The 18,642-nt window shown below is 44.8% G+C and overlaps 1 pseudogene; it reads right to left on the bottom strand.

The window, feature by feature from the left end:
- Positions 1-2,357: 2,357 nt before the first annotated feature.
- LOC147983869 (uncharacterized) lies at positions 2,358-3,495 on the bottom strand (annotated as a pseudogene).
- Positions 3,496-18,642: the final 15,147 nt, after the last annotated feature.

Consider the following 18,642-nt stretch of genomic DNA (forward strand, 5'->3'; position numbering starts at 1 on the left):
CGACGGGAGGCAAAGGAACCCTAAGCTTTTCTCGGGGAGGAGGCTAAGTTGTGGTTCAGTTAACAGAGTGTCTGCCTATTACGATCACTTTGCCTATCTAAAAATGATTCTGTTTGTAACAGCAAAAACTTTTCTTCGTTGCAGGTTATTTTTTGCTTTACACACTAACTTTGTACGTGGTCTATGCTTTACCGCATGGAGTACTGACCGTTGTTCAAGACGGTGTGTCGGTCTTTCTCTTTTATGGTGTTATGTTGGATTTATTTTTTAGTGCTTGTGTGCATCTTAACTGTCAAGAGGCCAGTTGTTGCTCATTTGCTCTATCCACTTGGTGTGCCATTTTGAGTTAATAAAAAAGCATTTTAATCAAAATATGTTTAAGTCGTGGCTCAGCTCTTTTTTTTCGAGAGAGAGAGTGTCGTGGCTCAACTCATTGCCTCCAATCTCCCCTTCACTTCATCACTCAGCTGACGTGGCAGCCAAGTGCATGTCCCGACGGGGCTTCTGACACGACTGTAACAGAACGGGCCATGCGCCGCCAAGCTAAGTTGCCATCATGGACCAGCACCGGGTCGATCCAGACAAGCCCGAAAGCTACACTGGCCGTACGTCATCAACACAACTACACAAGGGGGCTCTACCCGTGTAGATAGATAGCTGAAGAGATAAGCCTCGCCCACGACACGATAGCACGTCCCCAACGACACGTCTTCACCCTTCACACGCGCTCGCGCTCGCATGTTGCGTGCGTCGCTCGCATCGTCGCGGGCCAACGGTTCGCGTGCGTCTGCTTTCTTCCACTCCGCCGAGCCGTGGGCTGGATCGGCTAGCCATTCCGTTGTGCTCGTTCCGTGAAAGTAATACTATCTGCCAGCGCTAGGTCGCTCGCTCTACCACTGCAAGCAATTGCTTTTTTTTTAAACTCACTGCAAGCAATTGCTGGTAGATGGATATGCGCGCGTACGGCTCGTGACCATTGAAAGTGTGTGCAAACCTTGATGGGGTGAAAGCAATACGACAGATGTGCTAGTGGTTCAGCGGTGAGAGCGAGGTTGTTGTTTGTTCTTGCTCGCTCGTCTTTAATCCATAAAATTGGGAAGTACGGTGTGGCGTGTTTATTTATTTATTTTTAAGAAAAAAGGATCACCCCAGTCTCTTCATCATTGCGACGCAGACAATCATATATTCCCTCCGTCCGAAAAAACTTGTCATAAACTTGTCCCTCAAATGAATGTAGCTAACACTATTTTGATTATAGATACATTCATATGAGGGACAAGCTTTTTCGGACGAAGAAAGTATTTATTAAAAATCAAAACTATCAATTTCCAACATTACAAGCCATAACTGACACAAATAGAGATGCAGCGGTGCTATACACACGACGCCGTGCGGACGACTTGTGCACGATAGCACATATCGAGCCGTCCATACATGCTATCCAGCGCATATCAGCGGCTGGACAGCTAATCGTCTCACTGTCGTGCACACATCCATCGTCTACATAGTAGTTTTGATAGAGATGTAGCCTACACACATTGGCGAAGCAAGCCTCAAAAATCTGTGGGGTCATTGCTAATTTTTTAAATATTTTCTTCACATGCATAATAAATGCACAATATTTTCACCTTTTTAAACTGTTTCTCTCAAAAGTTTTAGGGTCAGCTGACCCCTCACCTAACATAGAATTGACACTGTGCCTGCACACATAATCTATTTTTAAACTGCTATCCAAACCAATTGTATGTAACGTATTTATTTAAGCACAACATGATTTTAACCAGACATATATTGAAGTTAACCTAGGCATGGGAGGCCCGGCACGACAGGCCCGGCCCCAAGCCCAACATTCAGATCGGGCTCGACCCTCACTTTCCAACCAACCCTGGTCTGAAAGACGGGAGTCAATAACCATGTGTTTTTAAAAATATTTTATGAAAATTAGATATAATATAACATTACATTGTCTTGAAAAATAGGGTAATTAATATTTGTAAATAAAAAATAATCATGTATCATTATAAGAAATCGGATAAAACTTCTGTAGTAAATTGTCGGAAAGTTGTAATTTAATAGTGTAAGTATACCTCGCTACTCGCTTACAACAGTACTACCTCCATCCTGATTTATTGGTCCCTATTATATTTTGTGTCAAATTTTGACTATAGATTGAACTAACAAAATGTTCATGCATGTTATAAAAAATTATATAATTGAAGACTATGTTTAAATACGAACCTAACGATACAATTTTTGTTGACATGCATTAGCATTTTGTTAGCTAAATCTTTGATCAAAATTTGGCATAAACTACAAAGGTGGCCTATAAATCAGGACGGAGGTAGTAGGAATTAGAATCAGACCAGTTTGACCTCATCATGGCCGGAGCTGTAACGTTTGGACTTGTTCATCAGGAGTCTTCGTGTGCTGCTAACCCTTAAAACCTCCACGCCGGATAGCACTGCAAAGCTCTCGGCTTTCGTGTAGACCGACGCCACACACAACTTGCCGGAGCCCAACGGCAGGAGGTGGGTCTTCCCACACCTTCTGCAGCGCCGGCCGTGCCTCAGCGAGGTCACCGCACAGAGCTACTCGCCCTCACGTGAAAAGCCAAACCAGAGGCCATGCTCAGGGACGTACTCGGCGCGGCCTCTGAACGGCAGCGCGCACGCGTTGCCCTTGCTCCACCGGCCGCTCACCGTGTCGTAGGAGTATACGCCGGCCGCCACAGTGGATATCCAGATCCGCGAGTCACCGTACACCGTGTAGGCAATGACCGCGTAGGGGTTCACGGCCTCCTCTGGCCCGTAGCTGCTCGGGTCCTCGTCGTCATCAGGGAAATCGAAGGTAGGCTGCGGTAGAGGGCGCCAGTGCCAGTCCTCGGGGTGGAGAAAGCCCGGCCGGCGGCCGTGGACGAGGGCCTGGAAAAGGTGCGACTGGGGCGGCGATCCAGGCTCTCTGGCCAGGACGTAGAGGTCGTCGCCGACGGTGAAGGATATCGTCTTCGACCTAGGCTTGTTGGTGAGCGGCGTCGCCCGGACGGACCGCGAGGCGGCGTCGTAGAGGATGGTGCGGCCCTCGTGGTCCACGGAGAAGACGCTGTTCTTGAAGGGCATGAAATGCATCCACCCGGTTTGGTGCCGCCTGCAGGGCCAGTCGAATGATATGGCCGGCGAAGGCAGCCTCCCAGGAGCCGTCCCTCGTGGTCCACGGCCTGGTTTGTGGCTGCTGGATCTGCTGCTCCTCTTGGTGACCCGGCAGGGTGGAACAAGGTTTGAAGGCCGGTCGGGGGGCACGCAGTTTGTTGACCAGCAGATTCACGAACCAGCGGTTCATGTTTCCTCTCCCAATCTGCGAGAGGGAGAAGAAGGGGATGAAGGAGAAATGGCGTGACATGGTGGCGGCGCAATGAGAGATGCCCGTGACTTGACCTAACGCTCCCTCCGCCTCCGCCGCTACGTTCCTTTCCCAGGCCCTTTGGGCCTCTTTCACTGTCACTACTCAAACGAAGTGCCGCGCCGGCGTACCGCTAGGTACGGTACAGGTCCCGTTTTTTCACGGTGAGGTCGGCGGAGAGGGGGATCGAGAGAGTGGGGAGGACGGGGTCAGGAGGAGGAAGAGACCTGCGGCGTAGCTCGGCCTGCTCCGCGCCATGCCGCCATTTGCCCCTGCTCTTTGATATTCAGTAGGCAATGACGCAATGTGTGAGTGTAATCGCACCACACACTTCAACGCAGCTCACTCGCAAGAGTAGATCTCACCCAGGCGATCGTGCCAAGATGCATGCATGCACCTCCCTTCCCACCCGCCTGCCTCCACTGACACACGAACGCACCCGTCGTACTTGGTTGTTTGAAATTTTGGAGAGTTTTTGTAACTTTTGATCAATTTTCCTTATAAAGAAACTGAACAGGCTTGAGTGGTCCAAATTGGCATGTCTCAGTAATCAATTATATTTTTTTAGCTCATTGTGCCCAGCCGTTTAAAAGTTTGGACAATTTTTAAATTTTAGCTAACATTTTCTAAACGGGATTGCTAAAGCTCGATTGAGAGTTAACGAAGTCTCAGTCGATCATATATTCATGAGCTCTTATGTGGAGATCCGTGCAAATTTTCATTTTAAATTTTTCTTTTTCTTTCTTATATGTTGTGTCACTTAACTGAGACTTCGTTAAGTCTCGGTCGACTAAGATCTAGCCACACCCTTTCCTAAAAATGTTCAAACCTTTTTTTAAAAAAGCAGTAATTCAAGCTACCTTCCCTGAGTAAGTTGGGAACTTCTCATCTCATTTGCCTAGATGTTGATAATTTTGGTGAAAATATGGTTGAACGATATGAAAACTACCTCACACAAAAGAGGAAACATCAAGCATGCCAACTCAAGCCAGACATATGAAATCTTTCCCAAATATATTCACCGGCTTGTGGGGCCTATATGTTAGTTTTCGGCCACATTCTGCATCATAGAGATAGAAAAGAGAACCTTGCACCAAACTAAAACACCAAAGATGCCAACTCAAGCCAGGTAGTGGAAGTCTTTCATGTCAATCTTCATCTGACCAAAGCAATGTGCCTCACGTAGCTTGAAGCTGAATTGTTTGGTTACTATTGCAAATACAGAAAAGGGGAGGAATCGAAGAGAAATGAGTAAATCCGAGGCGAATTTGTTGGCATACTAGATTTAGATATATCAATAACCCATCGTACCAACAAATAGTTGGACCTTACGTATGATCAACACATCACCGCGAGCCTAAACTGTGCACCATTGTGTCGCTCTGACCTAAGCCATAAGAGCATCTCCAACTATACAGAACGAAAAGCGTAGCTGAACCAAGTGGTCAGTTTGGTAAGCTATCAACAAAAATTTGCAATCAATGAAAAAAGCGGAGTCGAAACCAAAAGCGGTTTCCTTTTTCTTTTTGGCTTCTGGGGCCAAAACATGATGACCATTTTTACCCGGACGAAGAGAAATTGCTATAAGAATGGTATGTCTGGGTCTACACTAGCAATCGACCAACCAAAACCGTTGTTAGGAACCCCAACCGCCTGATCCGAAACATCCCAGCTGCAGGCTCGCAGCAACCTCCTCGCGCCGCCGTCGTGGCCTATTTCGGCCGCCCTAAACCGCCGTCGCCACTCCCTCGGCTGCCCCAAGCCACGTTGCCACCCAACCACTCATTCCTGTCAGGACGCACATCCAACAATGCCCCACTACAGATTCGGCGAGAATTGCCGCACCCAACCAACATCTTGCCTCGATACGGCGCCCGACCCCATACCGGGCCAAGATCCCATTCCCCACGTGGCGGCCGCGACTCTGCCGCCCCTCTCCCGCTGACTGGCTACCCTCCTGTTGCAGGCTCCCCAATTGCATTGACTAGGATTTGTTGAAGCTCAATTCATCTTTGCTCGCGGGAGACACAAATGTGGCAATGATGGTCGCCGACGGTGACTATCGAAGATGGTGACACGGGGCCAAAGGTGAAGGGCAAAGAGGGTGAGGATCTGTGGCATGCAAGTGTGGGGGAACGCATGTCCCTCGTGTCCGCTTTTTATTTTGGCTTTCAATTTTCAAAGTTTTATATATTTTAAACGAAAATTTCAAATTAAGTTCTGTTTTCATATTCATGTTTCTCATAACCAGTCCATTCAAATGAGATCCATTTTGAATATACTTTGATGGTTTTTTAAAATAAGTTAAGTTTCAATGTTGAAACTTAGTACGAGCGACCGATAAAATCAATTATTTTTGTGTCTATGACCGACAAAAAAATTGCTTGAAATTATTTCTTTGAAATTGGTTGAAACTTGACAGTTTGAGATGCAAAAACCGTAAATTTCATCGTTGAAACTTCAAACTTTTTGAGATTTTTTTATGAACTACTGCGTGAATCACGGGGCAAAACAAGTGGGCGGCAGGACTTGGCAGGTGAGTGCCCGCGCACTTGCGTGCCCGTGCACATTTTCGAGGGCGAAGAACCTGATTGTAATCTCATGTTATGCTTTGGGGGTCTTTGTGCTACTTTTCATGGTGCTATTTGTGGTAAAAGAAGAGGCTAAATTTTTGGTTTGCTAGAAAAGCTGAAAATTTTATAAAGACCAAAAACTTTTTCTTTCCGCCCTAAAATCAGTTTTAGATCTCTAAATTTTTTGGTCTGCTGCTGGAGATGCTCTAAGCACTCATAACGCACGGTGTTAATATTTGAGTGTTGGGTGGAAATTAATTGCACTTCACTCACGCACAAAATTTATCCGGCTCCGGTGAGGGGCTGGCGATGATGACGACGCGTCTTCGATTCGCTTCAATGTTTGTAGTGGTCGCTAGGTGATTCACAGACCTGGTTGTTGTAATTTGTGTTACCTCTGAAGTTCTCTGCACTGTCATAATCGATTATGAATAGATCGGAAATTTCACCCGCAAAAATATTGAGGTCAACTAAAAAAATCGTTGTATCTAAAATCAATGCGAAATGTACATGTGGCCATAATTGAGGTTTCCTTCTTAAGCTTTAGCGGGCCCATGTGGCCATGTAATTTCCCTGGTTGAGTCACTAAACCACGAACAAATTGCGCAGCCGGTCTCGTCAAAATTGGAGACTTCGCAATTTAGCGTTTATTAAGCCGTGGCTTACTCATCACTTCCAACCTCCCCTTCACTTGATCATTCAGCTGGCGTGGCAACCAGTTAAGAGCATCTTCAACAGCCGCCCAAAAAAAGCTCCGCGCACTAAAAGTTTATTTTTTTGGCACCGGGCAGCTTCAGCAGAAGCTGTAGCGCTAAAAGTTTTTGGGCACGCGCTCAAAAACACTATCACGTGCAGCATATTTTAGGCGCCGGATTGCGCGCGCTTCACAATTTACACTATCTGCATTTTAGGCGCGCGTTTTTGGGCGTCTATCAAAGCAAAGTTGGTACACGCGCATTAAAAATGCTATAGTGGCGCGCTATAACGTTTATTGGCCGCGTAATTTTTATGTGGCCGTTGAAGATGCTCTAAAGATGCATGGCTCATCGCCCAAATGGGCGTGTGACACTGCCGCAACAGAACGGGCCATGCATACGCCCGCCAAGCTAGGTTGCCATCATGGACCGCCAGCCGATCGATCTGGACACGCCCGAAAGCTAGACTAACCGTACGTCAACACATTACACATGTGGGGCTCTACCCGTGCAGAGATATCTGAAGAGATAAGCGTCGGCCATGGCACGATAGCACGTTCCCCACGACACGTCTTCACTCTTCACACGCGCTTGTAGGCTTGCGTGCATCACTCACATCGTCGCGGGCCAACGGTTCGCCTGCATCTGCTTTCTTTCCCTCCTGCCATCTGGAAAAGATCCCAATTTTTTTAAGTCATCAATTTTCTTTTTAAGAAACAAAAGAGTATAGATGCTCACATACACGCACATGCGCTTATCATGAATCCGCACATCCTACCCATATGGGCAACTTTGAGACTCAACCGATGGGTCTAGAGATTAACGAAGTCATCACCCACGCCTTGCCGTCGATGGGAAGACCACCTCCCATTGAAAGAATATCCGTCTTTGTGAGACACACATGTGTTAAATCTGGGGTTTGATCCCTAATGGATTGGGGGTACAATCACCCTTCTAACGGTCTAGCGGCAAGTTGGTTCTCTTTAAGGGGCTGTTCAGCAATGCTTCGCTCCACAACTCCCGAAGAGGAGTTGGCGGAGCTGTAGTTTAAAATGATGAAGTTGTCATTTAGCTACTCTGCAGATTCTAGAAGCGGACCATTACTGAACAGTGCCTAAATTGCCAAATTTAGTTTCATGGTTCACATGTTTGACTTTCCATCTTGTATTTTGGTGAAAATACTTATTAAACCAACATGCAAAAGCTAAACTAATATCAGAGGTTGTAAAAGAACTACCTGAGCCAACCGCTCAATCATCTGAGAACCTGAAATCATTGAATGCATTGTTGTTGAAACACACGACTTGCAAGGAAAGCTTATCAATTGTTGCTTCGTTGCATCATTGTTATGAGAAGACTAGGAACATAAAAATGAAAGATGATAGATAACCTCTGACCGAAACACACATGGTGTTATTATCGTCATCGCTGCCAAGACATGTCGAGGGTCAGACAACCGGATTGCATGTCGACCCACCGGACAAAAACACGATGGATGCCTAGGTGATGGCTCCGTGGGCCACGATGATCAGGATGAAGATAGAGTCGAGAAATTTTTATTCTAGTTTAGATACATCCATTTAAGCGACACGTAATTCCGAACGAAGGGGTATGTAACAATGAAGTTTCACTGCTCTGTGATGCCCGATAGGTCCTTACAGACAAGGGGGCTCAAGCTAGGTCTTTTCAGTTGTATGTCTTCTCTAGAATCACATATGCTTGTAGGGGACACACGGTTTGTGTTCTGCTGTATGCACCTTTTTTGCATGGTTGTGTTGTATGTAATTAGGAGTACAATTTCTTCTTCTTTTGTATCGTATTCTTGTCTTGAAAAAGAAAAATGGAAATTATATGTGTCATTATCAACAAGGTCCATTGTGCTTTAATGACAAAAGGTAGGCATGGTCACATCACTATGTGCCAACTGACATTTTCATGGTGGTTATGCCGACGCGATGGATAAACCCGAATGTCTTAGTACCTCCCATTTGCAACCGACCGAAGCCCTGCCTTTTCATTCAGAAAAGAAAAACTTCCTGAAAATTGATACAATTGTGATACCCACACACACTAATCCCGAGATTGCGCACCAACCGAGCCGATGACCCTGCCACCCAAGTGACAAGAGACGACACTACAATACAACACCAAATTCGAAGCCACCGCTTCGGTGTTCGCGCTGGCGCCAAGGCTACACACAACTCTAGCTCATGACTCTGCCGCCCAACCGACCAGCACCAACATCCTACTCGCTGGAGATTTTTGGAGCCACCGCTCCGAATTTCACATCGACCTCGAGGCCGCGAACTAGCCCAGTCGAAAGCTCTTTTGCCTAAGCAACCAAAGCCAACACAAGACGCACGAGATTTTTGGAGCCGCCGCTCTGACTTCCATACCGGCCCCGAGGTTGCTCTCGCGTAGCTGATGGCGAAGCTACGAAGCCACATGAGGAACCGCCAATAGACAAAAGACTGGGCCTCTAAGGCGTCACCCCCAAAGGGTGAGCGACGAGGACCACTGCTGATGCCCCTCCGACCAAGGCCGAAGCTTGCGCTTTCACTCGGAGAGTTCATGACATAGATGAAAGATCGTGGATGTCGCCTAGAGGGGGGTGAATAGGCGCTTTAAAATAATTACAGTTTAGGCTTGAACAAATGCGGAATAAACCTAGCGATTAATTTGCCAAGCACAAAACCTAAAACAACTAGGCTCACCTATGTGCACCAACAACTTATGCTAAGCAAGATAAACTACTAGGTGATAGCAAGATATATGACAAGAAACAATATGGCTATCACAAAGTAAAGTGTATAAGTAAAGAGCTCGGGTAAGAGATAACCGAGGCACGCGGAGACGATGATGTATCCCGAAGTTCACACCCTTGCGGATGCTAATCTCCGTTTGGAGCGGTGTGGAGGCACAATGCTCCCCAAGAAGCCACTAGGGCCACCGTAATCTCCTCACGCCTCGCACAAATGCAAGATGTCGTGATTCCACTAAGGGGCCCTCGAGGGCGGTCACCGAACCCGTACAAATGGCAACTCTTGGGGGCGGTCACCGAACCCGTACACTTTGGCAACCCTTGGGGGCGGTCACCGGTACCCGTCAAATTGCTCGGGGCGATCTCCACAACCTAATTGGAGACCCCGACGCTTGCGCGGAGCTTTACACCACAATGATTGAGCTCCGAACACCACCAACCGTCTAGGGCGCCCAAGCAACCAAGAGTAATAAGCTTCTCAACTTGTAACTTCCACGTATCACATGAAGAACTCAAATCGATGCACCAAATGCAATGGCAAGGGCACACGGAGTGCCCAAGTCCTTCTCTCTCAAATCCCACCGAAGCAACTAATGTTAGGGAGGAAAATGAGAGGAAGAACAAGAAGGAGAACACCAAGAACTCCAAGATCTAGATACAAGGGGTTCCCCTCACAAAGAGGAGAAAGTGATTGGTGGAAATGTGGATCTAGATCTCCTCTCTCTTTTCCCTCAAAAACTAGCAAAAATCCATGGAGGGATTGAGAGTTAGCAAGCTCAAAGAAGGTCCACAATGGGGGAAAACGAGCTTAAGAGATTGGGTTCATTGGGGAAGAAGACCCCCTTTTATAGGTGGGGAAAAATTCAACCGTTATGCTCACAGCCCGCACAGAGCGGTACTACCGCTAGGGCGGAAGTACCCCTTTGAAAAACAACAGCGAGGAGGCAAAAGGCCAGTAGAACCGCCGGAGCGGTACTACCGCTCATCCTCACGGTACTACCGCCCGACCTCACGGTACTACCGCAAATGGTACCGGTACTACTGCTTGCGAGCGGTATAAAAAAATACTTCCGTGCCTACTTCCGCTGAGCAAAACACGAGATTTTGGTCCGGAGCGGTACTACCGCTTAGGAGCCGCGGTAGTACTGCTCTGGAGCGGTAGTAAAAAATTACATCCGCTCTAGCCACGGTAGTACCGCTGCAGCCTTTACAAAAACAGCCATAACTTCTGCAAACGGACTCCGAATTCAACGAAACCAAGTTTGTTGGAAAGCTAACGACATGGGATAACACAATATTGATAGAAATATCAATAAGAAGCAAATGAGAAAAGATCCATAAGAAAATGGTGAGAACCCTTCCTCGGAAAAGACAGGTAAAACCTCCAACACCGAAAACATCATAGAAGATTCATGCAAACTCCGTTTTTGATGAACTCAAGCTTGTCATCAAGATGACCATAAGCTCTAAGACTCACAAATAGAACTAAACAATAACCAAGAAATATGATGCAATGATGCAATGGTTTGAGCTCTCTACGAATGATACGATCAAGCTACTCATCGAGATCCCCCCTTGATAGTACGGCAATCGATCCTATGACCCGGTCTCCCAACTACCATCATGAGACCGGTAAAATAGAAAACCTATCAAGGGCAAACCTTTGCCTTGCACATGGTCCACTTGAGCTAGATGATGACAATCTTGACTCCCTCAAGTTGGACCACCTTTCTTGATTGTGTTGGCTCGATGAAGACTAGTTGATTGCTTCCCCATACTCAACTATGGGTGAGCCACTCTTCCGCACATCTTCACAAGTCCATTGTCACCACAATGGACGGCAAGCTTCAAGCATTTGATCTCTTCGTGATGCTTCACTTGAATTTGCACACCGCAACCTAACCCCACAAAGAACTCTCACGAAGACCATGGGTTAGTACACAAAGCGTAATGGACAATGCTTACCATACCATGGGATCACTTGATCCCTCTGTACATCGTGTATGCTTTATGTGTTGATAAACTTGATTCACTCTTGACTTAGTCTTGATCAACCTTGATTCTTTCCAACTCTCTTCATTTGGATGATGTCTTGAAGGTAAACATGAATGATCAAACAATCTTTTTCTTCAAGACATGCTTGCAATAAGCTCAACTTTTAAATGACCAATCTTTGGATAATTCCTTGAATAGCACCTTGGTCGACACAAACTCTCCTTGAAACCAACACATGTACTCCAAAAAAAGCCTATGGACAAAACCTTCAAATATAACTCAAGGCAACCATTAGTCCATAGAGATTGTCATCAATTACCAAAACCAAACATGGGGGCACCGCATGTTCTTTCAATAGATGACGAGGGGGTGATGGGCTCCATAATGACGCCTCCAGGGATGGAAAGACATCCTAGGATAACCTCACGCTTCCTTTTATTACGGATGGTAGACGGACGAGAGGCAGTGACGGTGCCGCGAGCAGAAACGAATAAGGTGGTCAACTTGCCAGAATGGATCATCATTGGATCCACCTATGCCCGTCTGAAAGCTAGATTAGCGTGCGTCATTAGAGCATCTACAGCCTGGCTTAGCAAATCCGCCCTCCTAAACGTCCGCAGACGCGCCCGGTCTATGCCCGAGCGTGTCCGTTTTTGAGCCCCCAGTTGTTCGTGCATGCAACGATATTCCTCATTTTCTTCCTTACACGTACGGTCACTTGCATGTGATTGATGGAGATAAAGAAAGAAAAAGAAAAGAAAGAATAAAGAAAGAGGAAAAATGGCACGGGTGGGCTGCGTCTTACATGGCAGACTGCCCGGGCGCGTCCCGAGCCTTCATATTCTCCCTAGATTTAGTATTAATATGAGGGTTTGCGGACAACCTGATTGTATAAGGATAACTAGATGATACCCCGCACGTTGTTGCGGGAATATTTTACAACATATTTCATTGTGATTCGTTGTATGAAACATGAATATTTATTATGTTTGATTAATGTATAGTTGTAAAATATTTATTAAATATAAATAGAATACTAGAATAAAAATTCTCATGTATGTTTGCATGTTGAGATGGGTCTTTTTTCATGCATGTGTTTAAAGTGACATGTTTGCATGTTAAGAGACATATGATAGTGAGGATGGATCTTTTTTTCATGCATATAATGCGATGATGTGGTATGCTTGCATGTTAAATAGATGGTGAGGGTAGCTATTTAAATATAAAAGATATGGGGTCCGGCTTTTTTTTTTCTCTCATAACTGATCGGACGCGTCGTTTGAGGAGAGGCGGCTGTTGATGCTCTTACCAGGGGCTCTACCCTCTCTTGAGGATAAACCTCGCCCATGCCTGACACGGTATGCCGGACCAGCAGCACGGCTCGCAACAAGCCGACAAGTATATCCTCCTATCTTCGTTTGATCTCTTGGCCTGTTGGGTTACGTAGGTGCCCCGGTCTCGTCACCCAAATCAGGGTAACTATTTAGCTTCGATATCCACGTACGTGCCCCAGTCTTCGTATACTCCACCATAGAGGTGATCAATACGCCACAGGATGAAGCTTTTTGGGCAATGGTGGCAGCCCCTATCTATACCCCGGTTATTTTTCGGTTTTGCTATTTCACAGACGAGTGTTTTACAATTGGGCATCATTCAATTTTGTGGCCGTTCAATCTTGCACAGAGATTCATGCTGGGAGGTGCCTTTTTTCGGGCGTTTTCCTTTTATGTTCCTTACCGGTCGCGTAATAGTTTCCGGGCGAACCCGTTACTGCCCAAGTGCCCATCCCCTAGGCCCTAGCCCTCTTTGTCTCCTTTTTTCATTTCTGTCATTTCGATTCCTTAGCGATTTCCTTGTCGACCATGGCGATTCCGAGCTCCTTCTCTACTGCAACTTGATTTCTGATCCAGTTCCTTGTGGTTTCGGTTGGTTGTTCTCGTCTGCTCTCTTTCCCCACTGGGTTTCTTCTAGATCTACTGGTTTGATTCGATTCCCCTGGTGTTTGATATAGAATGTACGTGTACGTGTACTCGTAGCGGTGGATTTTCTCTAGCGATTTTTGTTGTTCTTGTAGTGGTAGGTACATGGATGTAGCGGTGGATTCGTTTCCCCTGTCAATTTTCTATGTGCTGGCCTAGGCGTCTGATCTGCTGGATCTAGTGGTATTGCTAGTTTTATTCTTGATCGTTCTTGTTATGTAGATGTAGGTCCTTGCTCTTCCCTCGCTGATTTGATATCTGCTAGCGTGGGAGTTTGATTCAGAGGGTGTTTTTTGGGGGTTAGATGTAGGTTCCCTGGTCGTTCGTTTCTGTATGTTTGTGTGATCTAGATGCAGTTGCTTATTTTCAGTCCTTGCTCTAAATTTCCTTTGCCCTGGTCAGTTGATTTTGCTCGTCTGTGTGATGTAGAAGTAGGCGCTAATGGTCAATCCTTGCTCCTTGCTCTGAATTTGGTTCACCAGTCATTTTTATTCTAATGGCCCTTGTGATGTAGATGCATGTCCTAATTGTCAATCCTTGATCTGAATTTAGGTTCAAGTGATGTAGAGATGTAGTAGTAATTTAGGAAAACCTCCCTCATCTGAAGTCAGGTTCTTAGTCATGTGAATGTTCTTATTCATTATGTTTTGGTTTTGTATGTGTTTGGTGGTCTGTGTTGTATCTTCAGCTATTTTTTTGTTCATGAATTTCTCTGCCCTAGTACTTCTGTAATGAGCTGTTGGTACTTTAGATGCTATCTCCTTATTAGGTTGTGTAATTTTCAGTTCTAGTGTTATGCAATTTCAGTTTTTCACTCATTCTGTAGTATGGTTTGATATGGTCATGTCAGTGTTGTTGTATCCTCATATATTTGATGCTTAGGGTTTTATGTGTGTTACATTTCAAGATCATGACGAGAATGAACTTCTCTTTCATGTAATGGTTTAGAGGAGTCACGGTCCTGTTCCCTGCCAGTCTTTTTCCCTTCTAGACTAGACGAAGGAAATATTTATTCCATTCGGGCAGGTGAGCAAGGGCGGCGTCAGCTTGACCATGTCTTCTGTCTTAGTCGTTTCAGAGACTAAGTTTCTCATTCAATGGTGATGTATTTATAGAAAGCAAGGCCTCGCTCGACGAGTCATGTAGTCATAGGTTTGAGTTCCCTAATCAGTAGTGTAAGTTCCATAAGTAAGTAGTGTAACTTCCATTTGAATTCCATTAGTTTGCAACGTTTTTGAATTTGTATCACACTGGTGAGTTTCCTAGTTTTTTAGTACTGCAAGTTCCATAGGCAAGTTGTGGAAGTTTCCTAGTTTTACAATGCCCGCTTGCACTTTTAGAACCTAACATTTTGGGTTTATCTTTGTTGGATTTGTATTGAATCCATTTTACCATTTGAAAGTCTAAATGGAAATTACTGAAACTAAAGTGTAATCACAATGTTCTAGTCTCTTAAACTCATGTGTTTTTATTAGAAATACAGTGTAATTTTACTGAAATTTGTACTGAGCACAATGTATGTTTCAGTGAAATTTTAGTGCAATTATTGTGTGCATTTTCAGTGGAATTATACTGCTTTTGAATTGTAATTACAGTGAGGATTTCAGTGTAATTACAGTGAGGATTTTAGAGCAATCACATTATCTTTTTAGTTAATGTACCTCTCTAGATGTTTTGGGTTTTGTCATTGTTGGTGCATTCACTTTAGAACCATTTATTTTCTTTTGTTAGGGTTATTTGTATACTCGTACTTTATTTCTGCCCATTTGTGTAAGAAACCTTAGTTGTGCACATGATTTTCTAGTATATGTAATTTCAACAGCTTCGTAACTGTATTTTCAGTGTTTTGGGGCTTATAGCTACTATAATTTACTACTTTGGAAATGCTCTTTTTTTGCCACTGTACATGCTAAATATTGTGGTTATGCTATGTCCCTAGTGCTTTTATGCAAACTGACCAGTTTTGTGCTGTGGAATAGATAGATCATGTGATCTCTGCAAATTGTCTGGTGATTCTGCAGGTGCTTGCATATCAGAGATGTGCAATTAATTAGGAGCTGAAAGTTAAGCTACTGTTGAGTGTTGACATATCAAGTGCTCAAATAATGTGTATTTTTTCTAGTTGTGTAATTACATTGCATTTCAGTAGAGTTACCGTGCTTTTTATTTATAAAAAGAATGGACTTTCAGTGCAATTACAGTGGGGATTTTAGTGGATTTTCTAAAGTAATCGCAGTTTACGTTACAATGTAATTACGGTGAATTTTTAGTCTAACTACAGTGGGCATTTAAGAGGATTTTCAGAGATATTATACTGTATTTTATAGTGTATTCCATTGTATTTTTTGCAGTTAAATTGAACTGCCATTACATTGTCTTTTACAATGTAAGTACAATGTTTTTTCAGTGTAATTACAGTGTATATTCAGAGTAATTACAGTGTAAGTACAATGTTTTTTCAGTGTAATTACAGTGTATATTCAGAGTAATTACAGTGTAAGTACAATGTTTTTTCAGTGTAATTACAGTGTATATTCAGAGTAATTATAGTGTATGTAATTTTTTCAGTGGATATTCAGAGTAACACACTGTATGTAATTGCTGTGAATTTTCAATGTAATTACAATGGGCATTTGAGTGGTATTTCAGAGTTATTAAACTGTATTTCCGGTGTATCTTTGTAGTTAAATTGAACTGTGATTACACTGTTTTTTATAGAGCAAGTGCTGTGCTGTGCTTTTTGACTGGGATCTTCAATGTAATTACTCAGTGTGTATGTTCATTAGGATATTCTGTTTGGGGATGTGAGCATGTGGGCACACATGCTACTAAACTATCTAGTTATCCCTTGCCTGATTCATGTGGGTTTCGTATACAGTGTGTGCTTTTTTCTTCTACTATATAGTTTGTTCTGGCTTTATTTGTGCTTTGCAATGTTACTGAACTATCCAGTTCATGTTTCCTCTCTTGATTTATGCAGTACATTTGTTGTTTTCACATGTCCTGGCAAAATTTCTCTCTTGATCTTCAGAGCTTAGAAAATTCACTAGGCATCAAAATAGGGATTGGAACTGAAGAATCTTCAGAACTGCGAAAATTGGGACCCATCCCTTGACCTTTTTACTGCCCAGGCGTAATTGTGGTCTAGTTTTAAGAAACCGGATCTAGGGCATCAAACCCGTTATGGTCCAGATGGGATTTTAGGCTGGGTCGTTTCAGTCCTGATGCATAAATGGCATAAATGCGCTGCTTTTGCTGTTCGTTGACATACATACAGCCAAAGGAGGAAATAAAGGGCATACACGTGTCAGCTCCCTATTTGGTGCAAAATTTGATTGTAATCCAATTGGATTCCAGTCGACTGTCAAGTAGACAGTCCCTTTTTTTTGGGCAATCTGACTGCATAGAGGTGATCAATATGCCATAGAAGAAGAAATTTGCATTCAGGCTAGCGTTTTACCAACATTTTATATTCTTTCTATCGAGGGAGGCCAACTCTGTTGCACATACGTTGGCGCAAGAGTGATCTTAGGAGTTCTGCATGGGTGGATGACTCCCTGCTTCTATCTTTTTTCTTTCGAACTTGGCCCCTAAGGATATTGATTACGTTAAAAAAGAAGGTGGTTGCCCGGTTAATTACGAAAAACCGGGCTAAAACCATTACAACAGCCCACACAGGGCAAAACCGTCCGACTTGGCCACCCACACGGAGAAACACAAAACGCTGTAGAGAAGAACCACAAAATCGAGGTCGTCACCAAGCGTCATCGTCATCACCCAGTGACTCCGACTTCACCATCGACTTCCGCCAATGAAGCCCTTGTCGCCACAAACGCCGAAACCCATGTCGGCTCATGCCAAACAGACGATTGCCGGTGCAGAAGTCTAGACAGCTCCGATTGAGAAGACCACCAAAAGACAGAAGAAATGGCAGAGTTGGCGCCAACCAACACCTCCTCGAATACCACCAGCCACTTGTCATCGTCACCACCTAGCACACCACGGCAGCTCTGACTCTGCGACGGCATGTCGAGACGTAGAAGAGACCTCGAGCATGTTGGGTAAGAACCAACAACCGAAGCCCTATCGCGACTCTGCACCGCTTGCCATCATCATCATTGCCAAACTGGACGTCACACCACCACATTGCCGGTTGGGCACTTGCCGGTTGGGCACTTGCCGGCCGCAATGTCGTGAGCGTCTAGTATATGAAGAGCACGAACGGAATCCAAACAACGCCACAAAGAGGGAAGCGACGATACCGACGCCGTCGCCCGACCCAACCAGGCCATAGGCTTTCACCTGAAAAACCGAATTCAAGATTGTGCAGCTGGTGAACTCCTCGACGGCGCCTTCAAGAAGGTGCAGCGGCGTCCACGGCTGCCGCCGTCATCGGCCGGAAGAGACCGGCAAGCTTTCGCCCGGAGCACCACCCAACTCCACACTTCTATCATTTCGATGCTCGTGGGCGATGTAAGTGTGATATAATTAATGAAGCTAATGATGAAGACATTTCCCTAAAAAAAGCCATAAAAGTCCTTGTGTCCTGGTTACAAAATGGCAATTATATACGATCCTTAAAGAAATGGCAATTATGCATCCAGGGCATCATCATCGGACCATTATGCGGCCACCAATATTTCGCACGGTGGTTACCAAATCATGTGATGTCATCTGACTATCTATCTGATCATTATTCAGTCTGACTATGGACCCAAACAATAATTCTCGAGGTATAGCTCAGCTTAAACCCATCCTAGTGAGAGTACGACCGTACTCCCTTTTGACTTGCGCGAGCGGCCAAAGGCCCCTGAACGATCCTTGGCCGTCGGATCGACTGAAAACGCCGACGTGGATCCATCAGAGGCAGCAAGCCAGCAATAATTACATACAAGTAATGCAACCTGTTGTTTACCGTAGCCAAAATAATGGTACGTTGACCGCGACAGGTTCCGTACAGGAATACGTGTATATGCCCAATTTAAAATCGGTTGTTTGATCGCGAATGATTCCTCCTAAAATATCAAGAGGATGGCCAATGATTAGGGTTTGTTTATTGCACTGACGGGACACGAATCATATTAAAATTTTTTTTCATACCGGTGTTGGTGTAAGATTGGATGCGGCCGCTCCATCCACGCATGACATTTGCAAACTTTTTTTTTCAAACGCGCAAAAGCTTTTCATCAAAGGACAAACATCCGAACAGACAAACAGCTACTCCCGCTGTTCACTTTTATAAG

The sequence above is a fragment of the Triticum urartu genome, chromosome 2A, assembly GCF_056163025.1.
Source record: "Triticum urartu cultivar PI428250 chromosome 2A, HENAU_Tu73, whole genome shotgun sequence".
Taxonomy (NCBI): domain Eukaryota; kingdom Viridiplantae; phylum Streptophyta; class Magnoliopsida; order Poales; family Poaceae; genus Triticum; species Triticum urartu.